Raw genomic sequence first — 27,069 nt, forward strand, 5'->3', positions numbered from 1 at the left:
CATTCTATTAAGTAATTGCATCCCAAGAGGAGAATGAAAAGGGATGGTTAGATCCACCACATCGCAAAACAAACAAGCTATCTCAACTACCCATTGGTAAACAAGCTATCTCAACTACCCATTGGTATTAATAATGACATACGAGGCTAAAGAGGTTAAGGGTCAAGAAGTATGGATGTGTGATGGCAAGAGGATAAAAGAATCGCCAATGGAAACAACTCAAGATCTACTCAAGGATACTTTGCACAATGAGGTGCAAAGAAAAATGCTACATGATGAGAATGCGCATGCAACAAGTGTCACTTGGACAATGTCCCTTGTCGAACAATTGTTCACTAGCCCAAGCACCTTTTTTGCAAAGATGATGAGGATCGGACAATGCAAAGAGTAGGTATAACAATAAAGGGAGGCTGGTATCAAAGACAAATGCCGAAACCTATAGAATACCAAGAAAGGGTAGGAACCCCCTCTAAACCATGAATGTCGATATCGAAGGAAAAAGAGGAACCTAATGTCAAGCTTTGTGTGGTGCTAAGAACTATGAAGAAGGATATGGGTAAAGCACCCTAGCTAGAGGAGCTGGGGAGAAGCTACTATTGTGAGAGCATCAAGAGATGTCACAAGATCCACCTCGAGAGGGAAAGCCTCCATGCTAGTAGAAGAGCAAATATCCAAGGAAGATGATACCACATCAAAGGAACAATGAGCTTCCCATGTCTCTAGCCTAAGAAGGACCAGTGCAAACCTACATGTTAGTCCTTTCCAAGTCCCTAGTGTCATACACACAGACACTTATGGCTAACAAAGTGATCTAGGTCAATTTCAAACACCCGATATTGCCTAGTACTTGTCAAGTACAACTTGTTACAACTTTTGCCTTTAGCAACAACTCATATATCCAGGTCCTAGGTCCTACAGTGTGAAATAAATAACCTGCACATCACATGTGCAAGTCACATTTGCACACTTGATTAACTATTAATCAAATGCTAAGCAAAGCATTGAAATTTCACGTCCTCGTGACATTCGACCAACTTAACTTTCAAATAATCCCCTTTCTTGGTAGAAAACTCCTACAGCTTGCATCAAATTCAATCTCTCACCACATACCGGTCAAATCATTCCCATCAAAACAAGTCTTTTCCGTGAAGGCTATAAAATATTACACGGCGCAGCGAACAGAATCTGAGAAAGAGATAAAGAGTACACTACAGATAAGAGGAGAATCAGTAAATTCTTTAACTCCAAACAACTGATACAAAGATGGCTCTGTCCACCCGTGCGCTTCCACTGTGTGAAGCTTAGATGGCGATCTAGACAGAAGATAGGTGAAGAGCTTAAGACTAGCTGGAACAACAACTCTGACTGGGTGAAAGATGAGTGATGGATGGCTGTGAAGGGGTTTAGCTTTTATAGCCTGCAAAGGCCGTGAGGTTGGCCTGACCCACCTACCATATAAGCCTCCATTAGTCGGCCAGGGAATATTCCAAGAAATATTCTCTTTACCATCGGGCCGGGGACGCTGCCCCTGGACCCCCGTCAAGGGGGCCACTGGCCCCCCCGGAAACCCCCCAACCAGGGGCCGCTTCCGCGGCCCCCAAACCATACAATAGGGGCCCCTTTTAACTCCCTTAACCCGCAACTCAAAGCAATGCGCCTCGAGTTGCTACCAACTTAACCACTCCGTCTAACCCAAAGATTAGACCCACAACGGTCACCTTTTTGCCATCCGGTCACATAGACCTCATCTGATATACAAGTCAGGACTCAACCAATGTCCAGGCTCACATTTGGCTTCTCCTCATAATGGGGGCCTTACAACTTTGAGCACCATGGATCATTGGTAGCACCTAATAAGGGTGGGGCATTGATCATATCTAACAAAGGCATTCTTGGCGGTAGCAACAACAATGATAGTGTTACATCACTAAGGTAAATTACAGAAAACAGGCGTGAGGGACAACCGTCCGAGGGCCTTGGGCACCCGAACGGGGTTTAGGGGAGCCTAGAATGAAAGAGAGTCCAAGAATAGTAGGACTCACCAAGAGTTGAGGGCTGGCAATCGGATCATGAAGGGAGTTGCCAGCAACTATCTAGGCAAGGTTGGGAGGAGAAACGCATCTCGCGCCTCTATCTTCAAGTTCGACTCGTGAGACGTTCTCACAGTGTGAAGACGAATCTAACTGAGCTTGTATTCATTTCTGCCCATCGTATCACTGGTATCTGAGCAGGCGTCAGGTCCTCCTTCAGAGCCGTCGGGTCCCGCTTCCGTTTGTTTTTGCGCGAAGTTCTCTTTCCGGCACCCACTCGGCACATCATACGAATCTGGCGTGAAGACGATACCCGACATGTCACCTGTCATCCGTCTTATTGGCTGCAGTGAGTCATACAGCATAAAGTCGGTGCCCCACACACTTTACGCCCGTGTCCTAGACACGATTGACTTCGTGAGGCGCAATAAATAAAAAATGGCACTATATCGTCTAGCGCCTCGGTGACCAGCTCTGGCTGCAGGCTACCGTCTGACGACTGCAAAATACCCGTGTGACAAGTAAAGTATGGTAGGGAACGAATTCAGGGAAGGAGTCACCAGTCGGACGAAGCTAGTTGGACCAGTTTCACATATAGAAGGCATACAGATGGTTCACGTGACCATTAGGAAGGGGTGTATTTAGTCCCCTCCTTACTAGGTATTTCTGCCAATAAGCTTCATTTCCAACGTGACCGGCTCAGTTCGGGAAAGACAAATTATCCTTCACTCTTCGAGGTTGTTATTAAAAGCCTGCAACAGTTGCCCTATCACTATAACCAGGGAAGTACTTTACTTTGTACGCAAATTTCTTATATTTGCTTTTCAATTCCAGTGTATTAATGGAAGAGAAAGGGAAAGAGGGAGTAATTAAGGGTTCTAGTTCTGGGGACCACCCTATGGTAGATCCCCATGAAATGAAGATACAAGAAGAACAGTGGGAAGAATTATTTGCCACACGAGAACAATTTGATGATCTAACTACTCGTGTACAAGCATAGGGGATTCAAATGGAATTTTTAACTCAAACACTCACCGAAATAAAATCTCAATTAACTTTATTACTAGAAAGGGATAAAAATAAGATAGAAGCCTCGGATATCCCATCTTCATTGAAAGATTTGGAGGTGACTATGCGAGATCCTAAGGAACCCCACCATAAGCTGAGGGATAATCCAGTTTTAAAATATATGAAACCCCCTCAGTTTCACGGGGAGAAAAAAGATAGGAATAAAGACACTATCTTTAATTTTCTCCAAAAATTAGAGGATTTGCACAAACTTAAAAATACTCTACCACATCTCCAAGTGCTGGAGGCCAGTTTAACTTTGGGGCCAAAGGCGTATAAATGGTGGCGACTTTAAAGGAGATAAATAAAATACCTGAAACTTGGGCTCAGTTTGAATCGGTCTTTTTAAAAGAATTCCTTCCTGAAAATGAAATGGAAAGAAATTGGGAAGATTGGGATTATGTCAGACAAAAGGGAAGACCCCTGCTGACATATCTGGAGGAATATCGTGAGATATTCCTCAAATTGAAAGGAATAGATGAATTTCAAAAGATGAGAGGATTCATTAGGGGACTAGATAAGACTTGTAAAAAGGAAGTAAAAAGGAGTTTACCTAAGACACTTGAAGAGGCAATTAAATTTACATTAATCAATGAAGATAGTACGCGTCCAGGTACACACACTAGTCTCACTGATACGGAGCCCAAGACTACGGAATTGAAAACCTCAAAATTTGTAGGCAAATTTAAAAGGAAAATGTCATTTTTAAGGGCAAGAAACAACCTTTTGAAAAGAAACAATATGTAAGGCCAAAGTTAAGTCCAGATGACTTTGATAAGGCCAAAAAAGAAAAGCTGTGTTTCAATTGCTTATCCCCTAACCATGCTGCCTGGAATTGCCCTCAAAGGAAAAAGGGGAAAGATAAAGGAAAGGATAAGGACAAGGGCAAGGGAAAAGAAAAACAAATCCATGTAGTGCAGACTCTAGAATTAAAGGGGCATGAAAAGTATAAATCTTTAGAGGTTTTGCACAAGGATGTACAACACAGGTGTTGTATGTCAACTTCTATGAGGCAGCCTACTTTTGGGCCACATGATTTAGTTAGAGTACATGGATTGATAGCTGGAAAGAGGGTTAGAGTCATGATTGATAACTCTGCTACCCACAATTTCATAAATTATGCACTTGTCAAAAAATTGAAACTTCTCTAACAAAAGAGTGGGCATCAATATGTTGTTCGTATGATGCAAGGTCAGGATAATAAAATATGGGATACAATGGTATCCAATTTGGAAATTGAGATCCAAGGATATAAAGATAAACTTAATTTCCAAATTATGAATGTGGAAAGAGCCGATATTGCTTTAGGGAGGGAGTGGCTATGGGGATTGGAACCATCCTTAAAACGTAGTTATCATCATAATACACTGGAATTTGAAAGGAATTGTAAGACTTTTGTGATTCAAGGTGAACATGAAGTATCTAATAATCCTTTGTTGTGTTCCACTAAGATTCAGAAGCTGATAAAGAAGGAAGCTTGTGAGGTATATATGTTATGGTCTCTTCCTGTACAAAACACTTTTACTTTCTGTAATATAAAGCAACAATTTTCTTATGTTTGTGAGTTGAATGTAAATAATGAATTAAGTGGTTTGTTAGATGAATTTAAAGATGTGTTTCCTTTTGATTTACCAAGTGGCCTTCCACCAGATAGGGGTGATATAAATCACCCAATTGACACAAATAAGGATAGTGCTGAATACAAAGATATGCAGATATATACATGGGCGCAGTGCGCTGGACTGCGTGTTCTCCACCTCGACGATGCAACCTGCTGTTCACCTCGAAGTCCGCTGCAGCCTGCACTGTCTCCTGTCTGAAATCTGTGAACAAAGACGGAATCTGCGCATGTCACCGGTCTGTAATCTGCGAGCAAAGAAGTGTACCAGACTGCTGAAGAAGTCGGGTATAAATAGCCGAAAACGGGACAAAAAACAGGGCGCCAAAAATGCCCAGTCAGCCGCCTGCCTGCTACAGGTCGGACTGCCACGTGGCAGTCCGACTGTGCAGTCCGACTGCACTAGGCTACCTGCCTTGCTGCCCCTGATCAGGCTATGATCTGATCTCTAACACCCCCTCTCAGAGCCTGGGCAAGGCAGAAGCCTGAGGGATCTGGAATGTCTCCGAAGGAGAGCCTGAGGAAGTGCCTTCGTAAACAAATCCGCAAGATTGTCCTCCATCTTGCAGTACTCCACAGTGATGGTCTCATCCAGAAGCTTCTCGCGGATGAAGTGGTACTGGATCTCTATGTGCTTCGTCCGGGCATGAAAAACAAGGTTCCTTGCCAAGGCAATGCAACTCTCATTGTCACATCGCAGCAAAGTAGGACGAGTCTGGGGGCACCCAAGCTCCTCCAATAATCTCCGAAGCCACACACCCTCACATGTGGTGGAAGACGCGGCCCGATACTCCGCCTCAGTAGACGAAAGGGCTACCGTGGGCTGCTTCTTGCTACTCCATGAAATAAAACCTGTACCCAAGGTAAAACAGTAACCTGTAGTAGACCGCCTGTGGTCCACATCACCGGCCCAATCCGAGTCGCTCCAACCTGCAAGTACAAGATCTGACCCATCTGGCCCTGCGGGGTAATGAATCCCTAAATCAGACGTCCCCCTCAAATACCGAAGTATCCTCTGAGCAGCCTGCCAATGCACCGTCGTAGGTTCACTCATGAACCCTGCCAAGAGCCCAACAGCAAAACATAGATCAACCCGAGTGTTGAGAAGCCAAATCAAGGACCCAATCAACTGACGATAGCGGGACGCATCCGCCAAAGGAGAAGCTGAATGGGAAGTGGCCTTCCAGTTCGGATCCATAGGAGTAGATAGGGCCCGACAATCCTCCATCTCAAAAGACACCAAGAGCTCCTGTACATATCTCTGTTGAGAGATGAAGATCCCCCTCTAAGTCTGATAAATCTTATGGCCCAAAAAGAAATGGAGTAGACCCAAGTCCGTCATCTCGAACGTCCGATGTAAAGCTGACTTCGTCTCCTAGACCTGCTGTGCAACATCACCTGTGACAATCAAATCATCAACATATAAGACAAAAAGCACACAACCATCCTCGGAAGTGTGAACATACAGTTGCGGATCGGCCTTGGACCGCCGATATCCCAACTGAGATTGGAGGAACGAATCAATCTTCTCGTTCCATGCACGCGGAGCCTGCTTGAGGCCATACAAGGCCTTCTTCAACCTGTAGACTTTCCCATCTGAAGATCCAAAGCCAGGAGGCTGCTCAACATAGATCTCCTCCTTCAAATCACCATTGAGGAAGGCCGACTTCACATCCAACTGGTAAACAGGCCATCTCCTATGGCCAGCCAAAGCAAGAATAGCTCTAATGGTCGCCATACGAGCTCTGGGGGCAAAAGTATCATGACAGTCAATACCTGGGCGCTGTGCAAAACCTTTAGCAACAAGGCGAGCCTTGTGCTTATCCAAAGAACCATCGCTAAGATATTTGGTCTTGAAAACCCACTTGACTCCAATCACCTTCTTCTTCAGGGGGCGGGGCACGAGTGACCAAGTGTCATTCCTCTCAATAGCCTCCAACTCGGCTTCCATAGCTTTCTTCCATGGTGCGGACTGTAAAGCCTCCTTCACGGAGGTGGACTCTCGATCCTGCATAACACAGGTCATCAAACAATAGTTGGAGCAAACAAGCTCCGTAGAATGTGCCCTGTGCCTCCGTGACCGTCGCAAACCATCCTGCGGTCCCCACTCCTCAGGAACCCCCTCGATCCCTGAATCACGGAGTGTGTCACGGGCCCAGCGAGAAGGAGGCCGAACCTCCCCTCGTCTCTCTCCATCAGCAAAAGACTCTAAATTATCCACCGGTGGTAACTCCTCAGAGGTGTCCGGTGGAACAATAGACTCTGTGTCAGAAACAGAATCATAATCAAAAGGCATGGGCTCCAGTGGAACTATAGAAGGAGCCCAACTCTCCCCTGGATCTCCAAGAACGGGATGCTCCTCACCCGTTGAAGTAGCCGGAACCTCCACAAACCGCACATCACGGCTAGTGTACACATCCCGCTTGACGGGATCATACAGTCAGTAGCCTTGAGACTGGGAGCTGTAGCCAACAAATACTTGTTTTCGGGAAGCTACTTCAAATTTATCACGGTGAGCCTTGGGAATGTGAACATAGGCATCACACCCAAAGACCCGAAAGTAAGAAACATCTGGCTTTGTCCCAAAATAAGCCTCAAATGGGGTCATCCCTTCCACGGCCGAAGTAGCGGATCGATTACGGATGTGGACTGCAGTAGCCACAGCCTCGGCCCACAGAACCTGAGGGGTCTGTCGGTACTCCATCATGGTGCGCGCCATCTCGATCACACTGCGGTTCTTCTGTTCAAGAATACTATTTTCTTCAGGAGTGTTGGTATTGGCAAACTCCTGGTGAATTCCTCTATCTGCACAAAACCGAGCAAACTCATTAGAAACAAATTCACCTCCCTTGTCGGATCGCAAGGTCTTCAACTTCCGGCCCGATCGGTTCTCCTCAAAGAGAAGCCAATCCTTGAAGTGCGAGAAAGCTTCTGACTTTAATGCCAAAAAGTAGGCCCATGTCATCCTGCTGTAGTCATCCACGATCAGCAGGAAGTACGAGCTCCCACGCAAGGACTCGTTCCTCATAGGGCCACATAGATCCGTAGATACTAGCTCCATCGGTGAAGTAGACCGCCGCGAAGCTGTGTGGGGAATGGCATCCCTATGCTACTTCCCCCAAATGCAGGAGACCCATGGTTGCTGGCTCACCACTATATCCGGCAACCCTCGAACAAGCTGTCCACGTGACGCCCTCCGAAGATAGTCATAGTTCACGTGACCAAACCGAGCATGCCATAACTCGGACTGTGACTGAGAGGTAAGAAAAAGAGTAGAGAGGACGGTGGAAGACTTCACTTTGTAAATGCCGTTCTCCTCATATCCGGATGAGAGAACCTTCCTCAATCCACGATCAAGGACTCGCACCGTAGTACTGTCAAACTCCACCAGAAAACCAAGGGAGCAAATCTTATGAACTGAAAGGAGATGGTACCCTAAGCCTGGTACATGCAAAACCTCTGAGGTATGGGTACCACCTCGTCCATCGGGAATAAGTTGCATCTTACCCCGGCCTGCAATAGATACTGAAGAGCTGTCTCCAATGAGAATCTGCCCACGCGAGGGTCGCAACTGGGCAACACCATCTGATGAAGGAGTCATGTGCCGTGAGGCACCACTGTCAACGATCCACTCTTGAGCCTGGAGAGTTGTCATCGCAGTATCAAAAGCATTCGGTGAAGCGTCCTCAATGACAGCTAGATGAAGAAATGCAACTGATGAGGGTGCAGCCACCGCTCCAGAATCCTTGGTGTCCTTCTTCTTGGTGTCCTTCGTATCTTTGTCAGGGCAATCCTTCTTCCAATGGCCAGTCTTTCCACAAATATGGCATGTGGAGTCTTTGTCCTTGTCCTTCTCCTTCTCCTTCTTGGACTTGTTATCCCCCTTCCTCTTCTTTTGGTCCTTCCCCTTCTTCTGAGAGGCTTGACCTTTCAGCGCCTCCGACTTGGAAGCATTCTGTCCCTTTAACTGTTCCTCTTGGTCCAAGACCATAGGAACCAACTCTTCCCAACGAAGAGTAGACTCTCGCCCCAAAGCAATAAGGGCAGAGTAAAATGTACCGAATCGTGGCGGCAACTGGGACAATAGAGTGATCGCCATGTCTTCGGAGGAAATCGGCTTCCCCGCATTCTGAACCTGCATCTGAAGCTGCCTTAGCTTGTTAATGTGCTCCCACAGCGAAAAAGACTTATTTACGTACAAGGTCCGCATCTGTACCTCCAAAGAAACCCGCTTCATTAGGGTCATCCGATTGTACATCTGATCAAGCTCCAGCCATATCTCCCGAGCCACCGTCAAGTGCTCGATGTGAGCGATCACGGCTGTAGTGCATGATAGAAAGAGAAAGGATCGAATCCTGGCATTCAGTTTGTCCCAATGAGACTGGGCCTTGGCCAACTCCGCACGAGCATTGGAAGAGAGTTTGGACTCATCTCTTACCGAGGGCCGGTCAATCTCCTCCTGTACCGACTCCGCCAAATCATAGGACTCAAGGATGGCCAACATCATGACGTGCCAAATGCGGTAATTATCGCCGTCGAGCTTCTGATCTGCAGGAAGAGCCGGTAAGACCATAATCGCCTGGAACTCCAAGTCAATCTCTGTAGACATCTTCACCTGCAATGCCTTCACAAACGCAAAAGCAGCCCCCTCTGACTGGGAAAACTCAGCCTGCTAAGGCTCTTCCGCGTCCTGAACCTTCTTCACCCGCCGGAGGCGATGAAAAAGCAAAACATGCACTTGTAGGCTGAAAACTCAAACTTCCTCCGCGTCAAACAGCAGTAAACAGCAGCAAATCCACCACCTGAACTCCTTTCCTGTGCGCCCACACTCGTTTCAGCCTTGTTCCAAGGCGCAGCCCTCCTGTCTGCCCTTAAACGCCAAAAACGCAAATTTGTGTCGCGATGGAAACTCCTCTTCAGGTTGATTCTGCGCTCAGTCAGCCCTCAAACACTACTCTGATACCATGTCAGAGTGCAGCGGTGCGGAAGCGTAGGACTGAGAGAGAGAGAGAACGCAGAGAGAGAAGAGAGAGAAAAAGACAGTGGACGATGAAGATCTGCTGTATAAAGAGTGCTGAATACAAAGATATGCAGATATATACACGGGCGCAGTGCGCTGGACTACGTGTCTCCACCTCGACGATGCAACCTGCTGTTCACCTCGAAGTCCGTTGCAGTCTGCACTGTCTTCTGTCTGAAATCTGCGAACAGAGACGGAACCTGCACATGTCACCGGTCTGTAATCTGCAAGCAGAGAAGTGTACCAAACTGCTGAAGAAGTCGAGTATAAATAGCCGAAAACGGGACAAAAAACAAGGCGCCAGAAATGCCCAGTCGGCTAATGCAGCCGACTGCCTGCTGCAGGTCGGACTGCCACGCGGTATTCTGACTGTGCAGTCCGACTGCACCAGGCCACCTGCCCTGCTGCCCCCAATCAGAGGCTATGATCTGATCTCTAACAGATATCACCAAGATACAATAGCTCCATGCGAAAAATTTTACACTTAGATAGTTTTGCAAATAATTGCTCTCGTCTTAAGGGATGTGTAAGATGATCCACAAATGTTTCGCATGCTTCTCCCACGACTTACTATAAATGAAAATATCATCAAGGAAAATAACTATCCACTTTCCGAGATACAAAGAAAATAAATCATTCATTATCTATTGAAAAGTTGCAAGGACATTTGTTAATCCAAAAGATATGACCAAATTTTGATAATGTGCATATCACATTCAAATACAATTTTCGAGACATTCTCTAAGACTATTCATATCTGATGATAATCAGACCTAAGATCAATTTTGATGAAATATCATGCACCACAAAGTTGATCTATAAAAATATACCCAAAGACCTTTAAAAAATCATGCAAGTCAAATATAATTATTAACAAAATAACCATTGCAACTATTGGCATTAGCAAAACAATCTTCAATAAAACTTTAGAAGATATACCTAAAGCTTCAAGAGTAGTTTTTGAAGTCTTAGAAATAGACTTGCTCTTCTTATTCTAAGGGCACTCCTAATCGCTGCAAAAGTGACCAGTGGTGGCAAGCGAAGTAATAACCCTTCAAGCGATCCTCACTGCAAGTGACCTTATGCTTACCATTTTTCTTCTTATGCATCTCCGAAGATGGTTGACGAGTTGTTGCTAAAATAGAAGATTTATTTAACTTAAAAATAAAGGCAACTCCATGGGATCCCCTTGTCGACTAGCTATAAGTTTGTATACCTATAATATCTTTGAGTAAGTGTAACAAATAACGGAGCACCTTATCTTGGTAGTCCGAGAGCAATCCAAAAAGATATTATATATAGAGCAGTACTTAAGAATCGTCTAAGGCCTTTGTTTTATGCAACAAATCTTTAAACTCTTATGAATATACATCCATGCTCTTTTTCCCTATATCTAGCTCAAATAATTTACGAAAATTTTCATAATCCAATCATTAGTTATAAAAACGATTTTGAAAAATGGATTAAAAATCAGTCTATATCTTCGGCTTGTGGCATAGCCCCACCCACCAAGCATACACCTTCCTTGTAACATGACTTATATCTATACAATACACTAAGTGTCATTGAATTGATACAAATCAAAAATATCATCCATTTAGCCAACCATAAATTAATGTTCATCTTATGATATTTATTCTCCCCTTTAAAGGGATCAGGTTGAAACTGAAGAGGCAACATGCCCGTGGCTTCGGGCACAAACGAAAAATGAAGAATACATAGCCCTTAATTTGAGCTTGGAGAATCGCCACTAACAATGAATCTCTATCAGATTTGAAGGAAGAATACGCTTCGAGATCCTGCAAATGTGTATCTTTAGCTTCAAGAGAAGCCGGACAAGCATCCTCATGTGATGAGGTTTAGTAGAAATAGGTGCATCAAAAGATGTGAGAGAATATATAAACTGAGAGAAAGTAAGAAGATTGAGAAAGCGCACAAGAATGTCTAATCAAAATTGAGAGGGAGACAAGGCAATATAAAGAACAGGATTGTAAACAGAGTGTTTACTGCAGATTTGTTCAATCTTTTTTTCTTAATAAATAAGCGAGCAAGCAAGTGACAACTTTGTTAATATCCAAAGGCTGAAAGAAAGAAGTTTTGAAAAAGAAAAGGAAAAGAAAAAAAAGGTTATCATAGGCTTCTTTCTTCATTTACTTCCAAAAAGAAAATATATGTGACATCAATAAATTTTTCCATGATTGTGACCTGCCTGCCTTCCATGATAGAAGGCAAACCACTCCTCCCCCCTTCACTGACACTGTGCAGGTCAAACGATTGTTGGTTACCATTTTGTGCACACTGTTAGACTAGCGATGACTCTCCCTCTCTCATCTGCACAACGACCATCTCTCTCTTCTTCTCTCACTATCTGCTACTGCTTGTACAGAAAGAGAGAGAGGCCATAGAGAGATCATCTCTCTTTTTTTTCTCTCGCTCTAATCACAATTAGCAAAATGTCTTACAGTCTCTCTCCCTACTACATAAATTTTCTCTCTCCATGACTATTTCAGAAATGTCAAACTCTATCAATCTTTCACTCTCCCCAACTAATTCTCACACTCTCTCTCTCTCTCTCTCTCACACATCAAGGTAACATTGATAGTCAACTTGTTTTAACATTAGGCACAATGTTAACATTAAAATTAATGGTAACATTAACATGAAATATTAAATTGACAAATATCATTGCCAATGAAAATTTTAATGCCTATACAAACTATAAGATTTCAGCTTCCAATGGTGGTCTGCCATAGCCCTAGAGTAGCAACTCCCCGAATTCCAATTATCAAAACCAGTGAAATTTCTTGTGTAAAAGCATCACCCCAAACACAAAACCCAAGCATAAGTATCAGACAATAAACATCCTTGCCATCGTACCTGCCACCCACAACAGGTGCCCCCCGTTTATGCCCCTTCCATTAGAAATGTCCCATACAACCCTGAACAAGATAAAGGCATACTTGTCAAGTGTGAACCATCACAGTTCCATGAGCAAAAGTGGTTCTATGTGCATCATCAAATCTCACATCCAATTGTAGAATGACACTCTGATACCAATGAGATGTCTCCCTAGGATCCAACCTACACACAAGACACAACACAAGCCATATTCACAAATAAAAGGGACTGGACATCAGACTCCCCTCCCAACCATAGAGCCAAACAGACTCACCCCTAAGCCTAGGAGCTTGAAGCACTCTAGGTCACGACCATATCTCAAGGATTGGCATCCCATACCACCAACCCGTACCATCCCGGTGTACGAATGCATCAATCAAGGGGCTGAAATCAATATTCCTTCTTAAATAGGGTGGTAATTCCTGATCAAGTACTTAATTACAACAATCAGTAAATAAACATAAACTCAATTACACACTTTACCCTCATAATCCTGGACAATAGACACCCTATTGGCCCCAAAATTAGCACCCCTTTTTGTATTTCTTTAACTTCATTGACTAATGGATTGGATACAAGCTGAGATTCCACAATCTCCTTGGCTGATCCAATCCCTTGCTGTAGACACAATTGCACACAAATTGGGCAAATTGCCCCTTGAATTTCACCCAGGATTTCCTTTAATTAGACCCCAAATGGCCAAATGCTACCACAAATTCAGAATGGATGGACTAGCATTTGAAATCCCTAACAATATCACAAATTGCAGGTGCTGATTTCAATATATGATGCCTTCTACCGATGGCATAGATCCTAAGTGACTGCTAAAACTGATTTTTTGCAAAAATTTAGGGTTTAAAGGAAAATTCCCTCTATTGTCCACCAAATCTGGCTAAGATCTACTCCAAATGGTTGAGATGAACTAAGATCTGAAAATGGGCTAGAATATGTGAGAGAATGCCAAAGAGAGAGAGAGAGAGGATTCGGAGATTTGTTGTGGAGAAACCTTCCAATCTGCTCGCTACCTATTTAAACCAGCAAGAAACGCAGTCACAGCATGCAAGCACCACAATGTTGTCGCCAGTCCCTAATGGGCCTTCTCCTACTATGGCCTAATTGTTGACAACTCCAGATGGTTGTCGCCTGCTAAATCTTCTGTTTTCTGCTCAAAAAATGGACCAACAACCTTCTCTCTCTCTCCTCCTCCAACTGAAACTTATATGAATGGCTGAGACCAAGCCCCAAAAGCGTTTTTCCAGTTTGCATGGGTATTCTTGCCAAGTGGCAGCCTTTGTAAACCTATTTTTCAATATTATACAACTATTAAATTAATTTTCAGTATTAAGTAATTCTGAATATTAATTTCAATCATTCTGACCTTACACAAAATTAAATGTACCCATCCATAATTAAATCAGCTAGGCCATTGCAACCTAAAGTGGTCCCCCACCACTAACACTTATTGGCCAAACAACTATCCTAGGGTCAAAACTTACACCAACTGACCACCAAAGCCCGACTAGCATAACTTATCAAAACTTTTGCCTTTAAAGCCCCCCACATCCTCGAAGTCCTTGACATGTCACCATGAAATAACTACCATGTGCTAAACAACCTTGCACAATTGATTAATAACTTAATCAAATGTTATCAACAAAATTAAAGCATCTCAAAATTTCACGTCTCGTGTTGATAGACCTCCCCCTTGCAATCTTTGTAATCATACTCGATTGCATTGCATTGTGCCAAAAGAAAAGCATACTGCACTAGAATTTCCATAAGGCATCAAAGTCACAACATGGCCATTGTTGCCTAACCATGTCATATGCCCCAAACCTGCTGAAAATTTCCAGCCAACATAAACATCTGATAAAACTCAGAAATAGCCCAGAATTGTTACTAAAAGCCCATTGGATGTATCTGTAACTCATGTTTCTCAAATATTCTAACTTCACAACCACAGTAAAACGTATTCTTAATATAAACCATGGCTGAAAGTATCAATGGCATTCGCTAACATGTTGTTGCCCATGATTGAAAACTAGGCATAATCTTATTATAAATTGGTCACTTACTGATCTAAGAACTAATCACAAACTGATTGCAAAACTAATCAGTAATTGATGCAAAAATTATCCCAAAAGTGATCATAAATGGTCCTCAAACTAATCAAAAATTAAGCTGAAACTCGTCAAAATTTTGTCTTAGAATTAAGGCCAAAATGTATGCCAAACTGATCATAAACTAAAGCAAAAGTATAGTTTCAGTGCTCCAATGAAACTCATACTCATCTACATACATCTCACAGTGACTAGTACACTAAGTAGTAATCCCATGGCAAACATACTATCAGCACAGTACCTTGGATACACGCTAAATACATCCAAGATCGACTACATACGAGAGTTATCCACAACTGGCAGAGAGAAAGTGGTATCTTCCCCTTGAGCATCAAGTAGTGCTCCCAATCCCTGCTCTGCTAAACCTGACTGAGCCCGATCCAAAGTCGGCTCTAACTAAAAGAGCATCTAAAAAAAGTTGCAACAACTAACGACACTTTGTCAAGTCATCCTTCTCCATCCACTTTGCATCCACTAGTGAATAATTCTGAAACTTCACCAAATATCTCCTAGAAACTTTATCTTTGATCTTTCTTTCCTTATGTCCCAAATGCAACTCGAGTATCAAATTTTCATCCAAATCCTCAACCTCAAGTTAAATTTCAGCAGATCGTCCTCTTGCACATCTCCACGAAAAGGCCTCAACAAACTGGCATGAAAGGCATTGTGTATCCACCAATGTGGAGGTAATTTCAACCAATATGCAACATCGTTAATCTTCCCCAACACTTAGAAGGACCCATAGTATCTCATACTTAACTTCGAATACAACCTCTCTCTTCCTTTCATCTTTTTTAGCCTTGCCTTTTCAAAATGTAGCAATACATAATCACCCCCTGCAAACTGCAAAGCATGTCTATGGCAATCAGCTATCTTCTTTTGCTTTTTCTGTGATCTCTAAAGTGCACACTTTATTTTTATATAGATTACATCCAAGTATTGCTCATAGCGATCAATCTCAAATATCTTATCCTTAGTCTATAAGATAGCTAGTACATTCTTACCACCCTCAACCAACTTAAAAGGAGATTTACCAGTGAAGCTATGCACAGTGTTGTTCTAAGCAAACTCAACCAATGGTGAATACTACGCCCATTGTGACTTGTGGTTTGAAACATAGCATCTCAAAAGATCCAATATTGTGGAATTTGCTTCTTCAACATCACTGGAATAAAATTGACCAATTTGCTAAACTTATAATAAATGATAGTTTATATCCCATCATTTGTTATAGGTATTCTAAAGAGCTCAAAAATAAAATCCATTGCAATGCTCTACCAAGGTCTATCTCGAATAAGCAAGGGTTGCAACAAGCTCGATATTTTTTACATGTATACTTTACCTTCTAACATATGATGCATATACTAACAAACTACTCTACATCATGCCTCAAAGCTAGCCAATAAAAAAAATACTCCACTACCTTGACTATGGCATCAATATGTCTATGTCCTAGATACAAAGGAGCATGACTATCAGTGATAACTCTAGGCCTCAACTACTTTATAAGACACAATTATCCATACATCATCAAAAATCCATTTCTAAGCACAAAGTGCTCATTCCTTTGGCCATTGAAAAGTTTTTCATATACATTGGCAAAACCCAAATCCACAGCATATTATTCCTTCATGGCATCCAACTCAATGTGATAAACCATGTTGACAACTGAAATTTGCAATGTACTTGATAGTGCATCAGCCACAACATTCTTTTTAGCATCAATATGTACAATCTAAAAATGAAACATAAAGAGAAAATTTGCACATCTCATACGCTTCTTTGACAACTTTGTATACATCAGAAAGTACCTCAAAGTCTGAAAGTCTACATGTACTCCCAACAAGTAATGTTTCCACGTAGACAATGTATGAATTACAACCAAGAGCTCTTTCTCATAGACCTGTAAATTCTTCTCTACACCGTGGAGAATTTGGCTCTCATAAGCCATAACTTCATCATCCTGTATAAAAACACCCCCACTGTTGTTACCACATGCATCACATTGAACCACAAATGACTTCCTTACATCGGGCAACACAAGCATAGGATCTAAAGTCTTTTTTTTTTTCAACTTTTCGAATGCTGAAATTTCCATTGCAATCCATCTAAATGGCACATTATTCTTCTGCAAAGCATGCTTGCAATTTCAACAAACCCACATACATACTTCTTGTAGTAATAATATAAACCCAAAAAGCTACACATCTCATGTACATTATTCAAAGGTGACCCTAGCCAAATTAAATACTTCTAAAATTTAATTTCAACCTTTTTAACCCTAGCCAAAATTAAATGTATCTTCCCATCCATTATTTTGACCCTAGCCAAAATTAAATGTATCTTCCCATCCATAATTAATTTGGCAGGCCATTTGCAACCCAGCGTGGTCCCCAACATCTGTTGATAAAACCAACCTTCCTTTCGTGGATGGGTGGTAATCCCCTAATTACAACTTAGTTACAGCAATAACATTTATTACAAAACTGAGAAATGCAAATTAACTGACAATCTTGGACAATGGACACCTTGTTGGTCCCAAAGCTGGCGCCCCTTTCAATATTTATTTAACTTAATTGAAGAAGTTAATATACAATGGGGTTCTCCTAATCCCTTTCAGTATTCCAACTCCCCTTGCTATCCAAAATGGCCAGCTAGACTTCAATCTTATTTGCCCCTTGATTTGAGCAGTTAATTGGCTTTCACCCGCTTTGATGGAGATGGAAAATGCCCCAAATTCATTGATTTGCTGGTCTCTCCTCTTGAATTTGACTAAGAACAGTTTCAGCCCTATTGAATCTAAGTCTTGGAGCTTCCAATTTCTGGCACGCTTCCTGAGACTGCTGCTAAACTCTAATTTCTGCTGTAAATTAGGATTTACAGAAGAGAAATTTGCAATTTCTCAACCTCCAAGGGTCCAAATGCTAAGATCTTCAAAGCAAGGTTGTGAAATGGTTGGGAGATGAGAGAGAAAGTTGTAGAGAGAGAAAATTCAGAGTTTTGTCGCGATCAATCAAATGCAGCTGCTACCCTGCTACAACAACTTATAGATGTAAAGAACTAAAGAAAATCAATCATTTATTGTTGTTGCCTTGTCTCAACAACCTGTAGATGCTGCCACCTGCTATTGATTGGTCTTCTCCTGCCCTTGGCTACCTCAGAAGGTCCTCCGATGGCTGCAAATCAGACCAGCAATATCTCCTCCCTCTCTCTTGTAGACTGAATACACTAAAAATGCCTCTCTTCAGCCTCTAAAGACGTTTTTCAAACTTGCATCGGCATTTTTGACAAGTGACAACCTTCCCAAATGGTTTTGCCAGCAATATCTATAATTAAATATTAATTTTTAATCTTTAAATATTAAAATTAATATAATAATTATTTTAGTGTCCTAAAAAATAATCTAACTGGCCAATAATTAAATTAGCTAGGCAACTTTTATTCCCGAGTGTCTTTGCGCCATCTCTGGCCATCAGATTGGTATTAGATACCATTAAACACCACTTCTCTAATGTCACCAACTGACACTTATGACCAAATGAATGACCCAAGCCAACAACTGACACTAGATACCACCAAGTACTTATGCAGCATAGCTGCAACTTTTGCCTTTGACATCCCGTGAGTTCCTCAAGTCCTAAGCTCGTAAATTTACTCCAACCCCAATTACACCTCACATGTGCAACATTTACTTAATCATGTGATTAAAAATTAATCCACATGTTAAGTGAGGTTTCAAAAATACATGTCCTCATGACAGTTGACCCTTAGACTAGCATTAACTAATTAATTAATGCTAGTCTTTAGTGTCATCACTAACACTTATTGGCCAAAAGCAACTGTCCTAGGGTCAAGACTAACACCAACTAACCACCAAAGCCTAGCTAGCATAACTTATCACAACTTTTGCCTTTGACACCCACTACATTCTCGAGGTTTTTGGTCTATTACCATAAAATAACTACCATGTGCATCCCATGTCCTAAACAGCCTTGCACATTTGATTAATAACTTAATCAAATGTTATCAACAAGATTAAAGCATTTCAAAATTTCACATCCTCCTGACATGAGCCATGGGTCCAAGAGTAGTGATCACACAATGAATATGTACAATAGGGCTTTTGAGTCCTATAAATAGAGCTCAGGTGTCCTAATATCAAAGCACACTTAGTGCACTTGCAATGTGTCACTTTATAACCACTATGACTAATGCTACTAGTGCCCATCAGGATGTCTAGGGATGTAACAAATAGGGATACGATAAGCACATGATGGAAATCCTTGTGTGGAAATAACCAATGGAGTGTGTGAAGGGACACCATAAGTAAAAGATGGATATCCATGTATTTGAGAGACCCATGGAAAGGGTAGTGAAGGTCCAAGGGAAGAGAGTGGGATACCCATCACAACCATCCCATGATAAACATATATGCTCACTTGCAGGGGTGTGCAAAACACAATGTTAAAGGAAGGCATTTCCGCTTATGATGTACTAGACACAGAGTGGCATTCACCTATGGGTAGCTAACATGTGGTGTTCAGCCCTCCAGTAAATGCAACAGTGTACCACCTAGAAGATGACGTCAACTAATCACCAGCAGTAAAGGAAGATTGGGCGACAACTGATAGAAGTCGATCGGGTGTTGGGTGGCCTGTGCAGCAGCCATAAACATAGGCTGGAAACTGACAATCAAGGTGTTGGACAAAAGGGTGGCCTGCTGCAGCAATAAATGCAGCAACCAAAGGGCAACAGCAAGGTAAGTGCTTGCTGAAGAAGGTGAGGCAACAATCGCAAGGGCTGGACAGCCACCAAATGATAAGGGCTGATGGCTGGAAATCTACAAAAGAGTGATGACCTACAAAAACAGGATAGGTTGAATGGTGGGCAACCTATATATTAATAGATGAGTGGATCCTCCCAAATTAAGGTTTGGCTTATGGGACACACAAACTCTCAAGGAACGCTTTTCTTTTTTACATGTTTTGGGAATGGCAAACCAATATGATTAGCAAGATCGGATGGAAAAGGTCTCCCAAAGAGACCACGAGGATTGCAAAAGTGATAATAGAACATGAAGACCAATGTTTAGATTTCATCTGGTCAACCAATTCATGATCTCTTTATTCTCTCTTTTTTCCTTCACTTCCTCAGAATGTGGTATGTGCAAGACGGGTAAGAGCTTTTGCTTGTTTACTAATGTGAGTATGCAAGGTTGTGTTAGCCTGCTCTTTGTCATTCTCAGTCTGTCATCTCCTGGTTGTGAGCTCCTGTCAGAGTCTCACAGGAGACAGAGGAGCTTTGTCAGTTCGTTTAGTGGCTGTCCTTGTCAGTCTGCAGCCTTTGGGAGTCGTACAGCCCATACTGGGCTGTTATTCTGCAGTTGGCCCAGTTTCCTGGGCAGGTCGGCCAGATCTGGCCAAAGTCGGCCAGATCTGGCTGGTCGGCCAAATCTGGCCAGGTCGGCCAGATTTGGCAGGTCGGCCAGTTTACTGGCCTGAGGGCTATATATAGCAGCCCCCCCAATCATTCCAGCATTGTACTCTGCAAGTTCAGCACTGTCTCCGTCATCTCCGTCTCCGGCATTGGTGCTGCCATTGCTTCCAGTCTGTTCTGGTGCCCTCACTGACGCTCCGGGCTGCGTGCAGGGACTGCTCTGTCCATTTCAGTGTATTCAGCATTCATCTCAGTCAGTGCAGACTTTCTTCCTTCATTCTCTACTTTCTCTCTCCTCTCCTCTGTGTTCGTGTTCTTCTTCCGTTGCGCACTCTCACATGGTATCATCGCCTAATTGAGAGCACGGAGGACATACCCTCAGGAGTGAGATACCTTACTGCTGCTGCCATCTGACCAACACCTGCCAGGCGACTTCTTCTGGAGGCCTTTCAGCCTGCGTTTTCCTGTCCACGCTGTCTACAGAGGCTGCCACATCATCCAACGACGCAACAACCCTGCGTTTTCCACCAGGCTGTCCCTCCTTCTGCTGGGCGACTGATCTACAAGCTGCGTTTTGCTGTTCTGCTGGTCGCTACCACTCCAGGCAGCACATTTCCTGCTGGAGACTTCTTTCCGGGCTGTTTCCTGGTGCTGGTGGTCTCTTTTTTGGTGATCGTCATCAGTTATCTTTGCGTTTTGCAGATCCAGGTGTTTGTAGGCATTCACAGCCTGCGTCTTGGTGGTTGGTGACCACATTGCTGGTCATATTTCGACATCGGCACAACTTTCTTTGGTATTTTGCAGATTGGAAGATGTCTTACCAGTTTTCAGGCTTTGATGACTCAGAGGATGAACTTCTTTCTCATCATTCCTCTGAGCAGAGGCGGGATTATCATGAGGTTCGACATCGGGAAGAACCTCCTCGCACTCGTCCTTCTTCAATCCGTGCATCTCAGAGGGTTCCATCTACCGCGAACGTTTCTTCAGTGAAGACTGCTTCAGATGTGCGGATGCCTTCCTTGATTCCCTCTATTCAGGTGCCGATTCTCCCTTCCTTTCCGAAGGAAGATAAGTTGGATGGTTCCAACTACTCTAGTCATGCAAGGTGGCCTGCATCCTCGATACATTTGACCTTTGGGAGCTTGTTTCTTCACCCATCGACCGTCCCCCCGCGCATTCGTCCGATGGCACCTCTATGGACCGTGCAGCCTTATGGGATAGGCTCAACTCTCGAGCCCGTTCCTTTCTTTTTATGAGTCTCCATGATTCCGTTCTTGTCCATGTTCACAGGTTACAGACTACGGCGGAAGTGTGGCGGAAGCTTGCGTCTTTATATCAGCACAAGACATTTGCCCACAAGATTTCCTTGGAGAAGAAGTTGCGGATGCTCAGTCTTGATGATTCTCCTTCTATGAAGGAGCACATCACGAAGATGGAGGATATGCGAGGCGAGTTAGCCTCTCTTGGTCGTATGATATCGTCTGAGGATATGGCGATGATTCTGTTGACTCAGCTTGCCATCACCCCGATATGATGTCTTCTATACCAGCCTCCACCTCGAGGAACCGTGAGACACTCCTATGGGAGGAGCTTTCCCCGCTTGTCTTGGAGCATGACAAGCGACTCAAAGAGGTGGGAGCCAGTGGCTCCACCAAGGCATTTACGGCCGGCACAGGTGGCGGCAAGAAGAAGAAACAAAAGAAGGAGAAGGCCAAGGACAAGAAGGAGGAGGACAAGAAGGATGCGAAGGAGAAGAAGCCCAAGTGTCCCCATTGTGGGAAGGGCACTCATCCCGAGGAGAAGTGTTAGCAAAAGTATCCCCATCTGAAGCCTAAGGAGAAGGACTCGAAAGCGGCCCCAGCCACAACAGAATCTGCGTTTGTACATGTCTTTGTTGAGGAGGATACAGCCCTAGCTTCTACCACACAGGAGAAGCCTTGGCTCGTCAACAGTGGAGCATCTTCCCATATGACCTTCCGTCACGATTGGCTTCAGGATCTTCGTTCCAGAGGGGGTACCGTCACCATTGGTGACAATTCTACAGTCCCTGTTCGAGGCGTGGGGACTTTACCTATGTTCTCTGACAGGCGGTCTTCCTCCGCCAAAGTTCTCTATGTCCCTGATTTGGGTTTTAACCTATTATCTGTGCATGGCCTTACTCAGTTAGGTACCCGAGTCATTTTTTCACAGGATACAGTCACAGTGGAGGATGCTTCTACAGGTGATGCTCTTTGGACAGGTACACAGGAGGGTGGGCTTTATACGCTCATAGCCTTGGCTGCGTGGCCTTCCCATAAGCTTGGGCTGCTTTGGCATGCTCGGTATGGTCATTTGAACCTCGATTCTCTTCGGCGGGCTTCTAGGAGGAAGATGGTGGAGGGACTTCCTGATTTCCCTCCTCTTCACACTTTGTGCCCTAGCTGCTTGAGGAGCAAGCAGCACCGGCAGCCTCACCCGCAAGTTGCTTCTAGGAGGGCTACTTCTCCGCTTGAGTTGGTTCACACCGACCTTTGCGGACCTATGGGCACGGCCTCCCTTGGGAAGGCCAAGTATTTGATGCTGATTGTGGACGACTTTAGTCGTTATGTGTGGCCTTATTTCTTGGAGTACACGAGCGAGGCGTACTCCCGTTTCTGTGAGTGGCAGGTGTTTGTGGAGACCCAAACAACTTCCAAGGTTCGTGGCGTTCGAGCTGATCACGGTGGCGAGTTCACTTCTCACCTTTTCTCTTAGTTTTGCAGGGCTCATGGTATTCGGGTGGAGTATTCCCATCCGAACACACCATCAGAGAATGGTGTGGTGAAGCGTGCGAATCGGACCATGGTGGAGATGGCCCGATCTATGCTGGAGCATAGGAGTCTTCCTCATTTCCTTTGGGGTGAGGCGGTGGCTACAGCGGTGCATATTTGCAACCGCTCTCCGACTTCGACTTTACAGGACATGACTCCTTATGAGGCTTTCTTTGGCAAGAAGCCTTCCGTGTCCCATTTTCGCATCTTTGGGTGCGATGCTTTTGTCCATGTGGACAAGAAGAAGAGGAAGACGAAGTTCGACTCTAAGTCGAGAAAGCTTATCTTCGTGGGTTATAGTACGACCACGAAAGGATATCGGCTCTACGACCCGACGACGCGGAAGGTTGAGGTGAGCAGGGATGTGATCTTTGATGAGGCTTCGGCCTCTAAGGATCCGATTGATGGTTCCGTTACAGATGCTTCTTCGTCATCGACGAACCCCCCCCCACCTTCTCTCCCTTCACTTCCTTCCAGGATACCCCTTAGCACCCCCACTATTCCTCCTCATTCGGCTTCCCTTTCCCCTTTGGTGAATGTGACTCCGTCTTCTACGAGCTCTTCCACCTCCACTTCGGAATCTTCACGGGATACACAGCCTTCTTCTGATGCGGAAGAACTACCTTTACTCGGTGAGGGGGAGTCCCTCTCCGATTTGGGTGCTTTGCAGGTTCTGGAGACCCCCCAGTCTCCCTCACAGCAGCAGGAGTCTCTCAAGATTCCTTTATGGTATCGTCGGCTCATGCAGGATTCAGGTGTTACTCACTTTCCTGCTTCTTCTACAGGTCCACGTCGATCAGCACGTTTACAGGCCCAGCGGGATAGTTCACTATGTGTGAACTATGCTCTTATGTCACAGATTCTTCAGGATTCCGAGCCTTCCACTGTGGAGGCGGCTCTTGCACAGGATATTTGGAGACAGGCTATGCAGGCCGAGCTCGATTCCGTCAAGCGAAACCATACGTGGGAGCTTGTTCCGCGTCCCGCGAAACGGAAGGTGATAGGTGTGAAATGGGTCTTTAAGACCAAGTATCTTGCAGATGGCTCCTTGGACAAGCATAAGGCTAGGCTTGTTGCCAAGGGTTTTGCACAGCGCGCAGGCTTGGACCACTTCGAGACTTTTGCTCCTACAGCCAGGATGTCCGCCATTCGAGTTCTTTTGGCTCTTGCTGCTCACCACCGTTGGCCTGTTTATCAGATGGACGTCAAGTCTGCTTTTCTGAATGGCGTTCTTGAGGAGGAGATTTATGTTTCACAGCCTCCTGGTTTTCTTGTGCAGGGAAAGGAGAATCATGTCTACAGGCTGCGGAAGGCTCTTTATGGCCTGAAGCAGGCTCCTCGTGCTTGGTACCAGCGGATTGACCGCTTCTTTCTACAGAGTGGCTTTGCGCACTCCGCTTATGATCCCAACCTCTACTTATGGGTTGTGGATTCTCTTTCTGTGTTCCTTATCTTGTATGTGGATGATCTTATCATTACAGGGAGCGACACTCAACAGGTGGAGCATACACGGTCCATTCTTCAGCAAGAGTTTGACATGACAGATCTAGGGATCCTTCACTTCTTTCTACGCCTGGAGATCTATCAGATGGCACAGGGCATTTTTATCTCGCAGCACAGGTACATCTCCGAGCTTCTTTCAGAGTTTGATATGGCTGAGTGTCGGCCTATCTCATGCCCCATGGACCCCGAGTCCAAGCTTTTGACAGCTGGAGTTCCCCTTCCAGATCCCACCCGTTACAAGTGCCTTGTCGGCTCTCTTATCTGGCTGCTTCACACTCGGCCGGATATCTCTTTTGTGGTGGCTTTATTGTCTTCTTTTATGCAGACTCCTACACAGGATCACTGGCAGGCAGCCTTACGGGTTCTTCGCTATTTACAGGGGACTCGATCCTTTGGGATCATGTATGGAGATGGGATTACCCTTTCTGGATGGAGTGATTCTAATTGGGCAGGTGATGTGGATTCGAGACAATCCACTACAGGTTATGCTTTCACCCTTGGATCCGGTGCTGTCTCTTGAAGCAGCAAGAAGCAGCCTACTGTGGCACTTTCTTCTACAGAGGCTGAGTATCCGGCCCTATGTTCGACTGCTATGGAGGCAGTTTGGCTCCGTCACTTACTAGCAGAGATTGGCTTTTCCCAGACCAGACCTACAGAGCTGCGCGTGGATAACCAGAGTGCTCTTGCTCTGGCCAAGAACCCGGTGTTTCATGCTCGCACGAAGCACATTGAGGTTCAGTATCACTATGTTCGAGAGCGGATCGTGGATTCGGAGCTGGTGGTGGTCTATTGTCCTACGGCGGCCAATGCAGTTGATCTCTTTACGAAGCCTTTGCCTCAGGCTTCTTTGCTTCATCACATGCGGTTCTTGGGTCTTCAGACCCTCCCAAGATCTGAGAGGGGGTGTTAGCCTGCTCTTTATCATTCTCAGTCTGTCATCTCCTGGTTGTGAGCTCCTGTCAGAGTCTGACAGGAGACAGAGGAGCTCTGTCAGTTCATTTAGTGGCTGTCCTTGTCAGTCTACAGCCTTTGGGAGTCATACAGCCCATACTGGGCTGTTATTCTGCAGTCGGCCCAGTTTCCTGGGCAGGTCGGCCAGATCTAGCTGGTCGGCCAAATCTGGCAAGGTCGGCCAGTTTACTGGCCTGGGGGCTATATATAGCAGCCCCCCCCCAGTCATTCCAGCATTGTACTCTGCAGGTTCAGCACGTTTATGCTTAGTTTTCCCTTCAACTCTCCTGCCATTATGCTGTCCTTCATCCCTTCCAGCCTTTTGTGTGCCCTGCTGACACTCAAGCTAATGGGAACTTCTGTCCATTTCAGTGTATTCAGCATTCATCTCAGTCAGTGCAGACTTTCTTCCTTCATCTTGCTTTCTCTGCTCTCTTTTGTGTTCGTGTTCTTCTTCCGTTGCGCACTCTCACAGGTTGGACAATGAGTGAGGCATCATCATAAACCTGCATTTTTTTGCATGTTGGTTTTGACTTTACTGGTTACAAAAACTAGGTTGACGCATGCAACTAGGTTTAGGTAGTGGTATTGTGTTTGTTTTTTATTATTGTGTATTCTATTAGCATAAGAAAGTATGTATGAGAGTAAGGATCCGAGATCGTCACGAGGACCGTCAAGATCAAGAGGATCAAAGCAGAGACCGTGATCATGTAGATCACAAGGATCAACACAAAGACCACAGAAATGGTAATGTTGATTGAGATGCAAGCCACGAGCAGCCATTGTGATGTCCAACATCACTTCATAACTCCCATCTTTCTTCATCATCCACATCTTCCATTCCATGGATGGCCATCATGGCACCGCAGTTGCACGTGCCCGTTTTTTTTCCAACTTTCAAAGAAAGACAAGCTCCATAGCTCAAATTGGGCCCTATGGTCATGCAAGTTTAAGTGTATCTTAGACCCTCTCATTCTTTGGGACTTTGTCACCATCCCTTAGTTGATCTAATGCACTAGTTTCGGCAAACTTGTGGGACCGGCTCAATTCTCGTCGAGCCAATTCCATAAGGCTTGCTTCCTTTTAAGAATCACGCTTTGATCTTGGTAGTTGAACACCCTCATTGACAAGTCATCATTGTCAAGTGGACCTCTAAGGTGAAGGTCCACTCAAATTATACCTCACATAAGCACAAGGTCTATTTAGAGGCCACAGGCTACATTCAATAAAGACATCAAATACACTTAGACTTAATCTTGTGGATTGGTGCTAGCTCTTGCATCACATTATAGATGCCCCAATTTACTAATATGAAAGTCAAGAGTGCCTTCTAAAATGGGGAGATTCTAGAGCAACTATTGTTAGAGCTGTACATTTCATGGGTACTGGGCGCAATTGTTGGGTTTGTTATTTGGGTGTGTTTATAGGCAGATGGGCAGCTCATTAAGTGCTCGCTCATTTGTCTCAAATCTCATCATATAGTCTATATACACTACACTCCTCCACTCTTGTTGTATTGGATCACATCCATCTAGAGAAAGGGAGGCTGGAGGTATTGCCCGTCACGGCACATGCCATCACCTTCGTAGCTTGGATGGTACATCTCGTGTTGTGTTAAGATTCCATTGCCGTTCGT

At 44.4% G+C, this 27,069-nt stretch overlaps 1 protein-coding gene across 4 annotated transcripts in view; it reads right to left on the bottom strand.

Annotated features, from left to right (window-relative positions):
* Window positions 1-27,069, bottom strand: part of LOC148032498 (putative RNA helicase SDE3) — an 85,268-nt gene that overhangs the window by 52,921 nt on the left and 5,278 nt on the right. For 3 of the 4 annotated variants that reach the window (XM_087683176.1, XM_087683173.1, XM_087683175.1), the window contains one exon: window positions 16,566-16,717. The exons of the other annotated variant lie outside the window; for it this stretch is intronic. The gene's annotated coding sequence lies outside the window, so the exon portion shown is untranslated. The remainder of the gene's footprint in view (window positions 1-16,565; window positions 16,718-27,069) is intronic. 4 annotated transcript variants of the gene reach the window in all.

The sequence above is a fragment of the Lygodium microphyllum genome, chromosome 8 (assembly GCF_053477565.2).
Source record: "Lygodium microphyllum isolate KBCC chromosome 8, Lygodium_microphyllum_v1.1.10, whole genome shotgun sequence".
In the NCBI taxonomy this organism is placed as follows: Eukaryota; Viridiplantae; Streptophyta; class Polypodiopsida; order Schizaeales; family Lygodiaceae; genus Lygodium; species Lygodium microphyllum.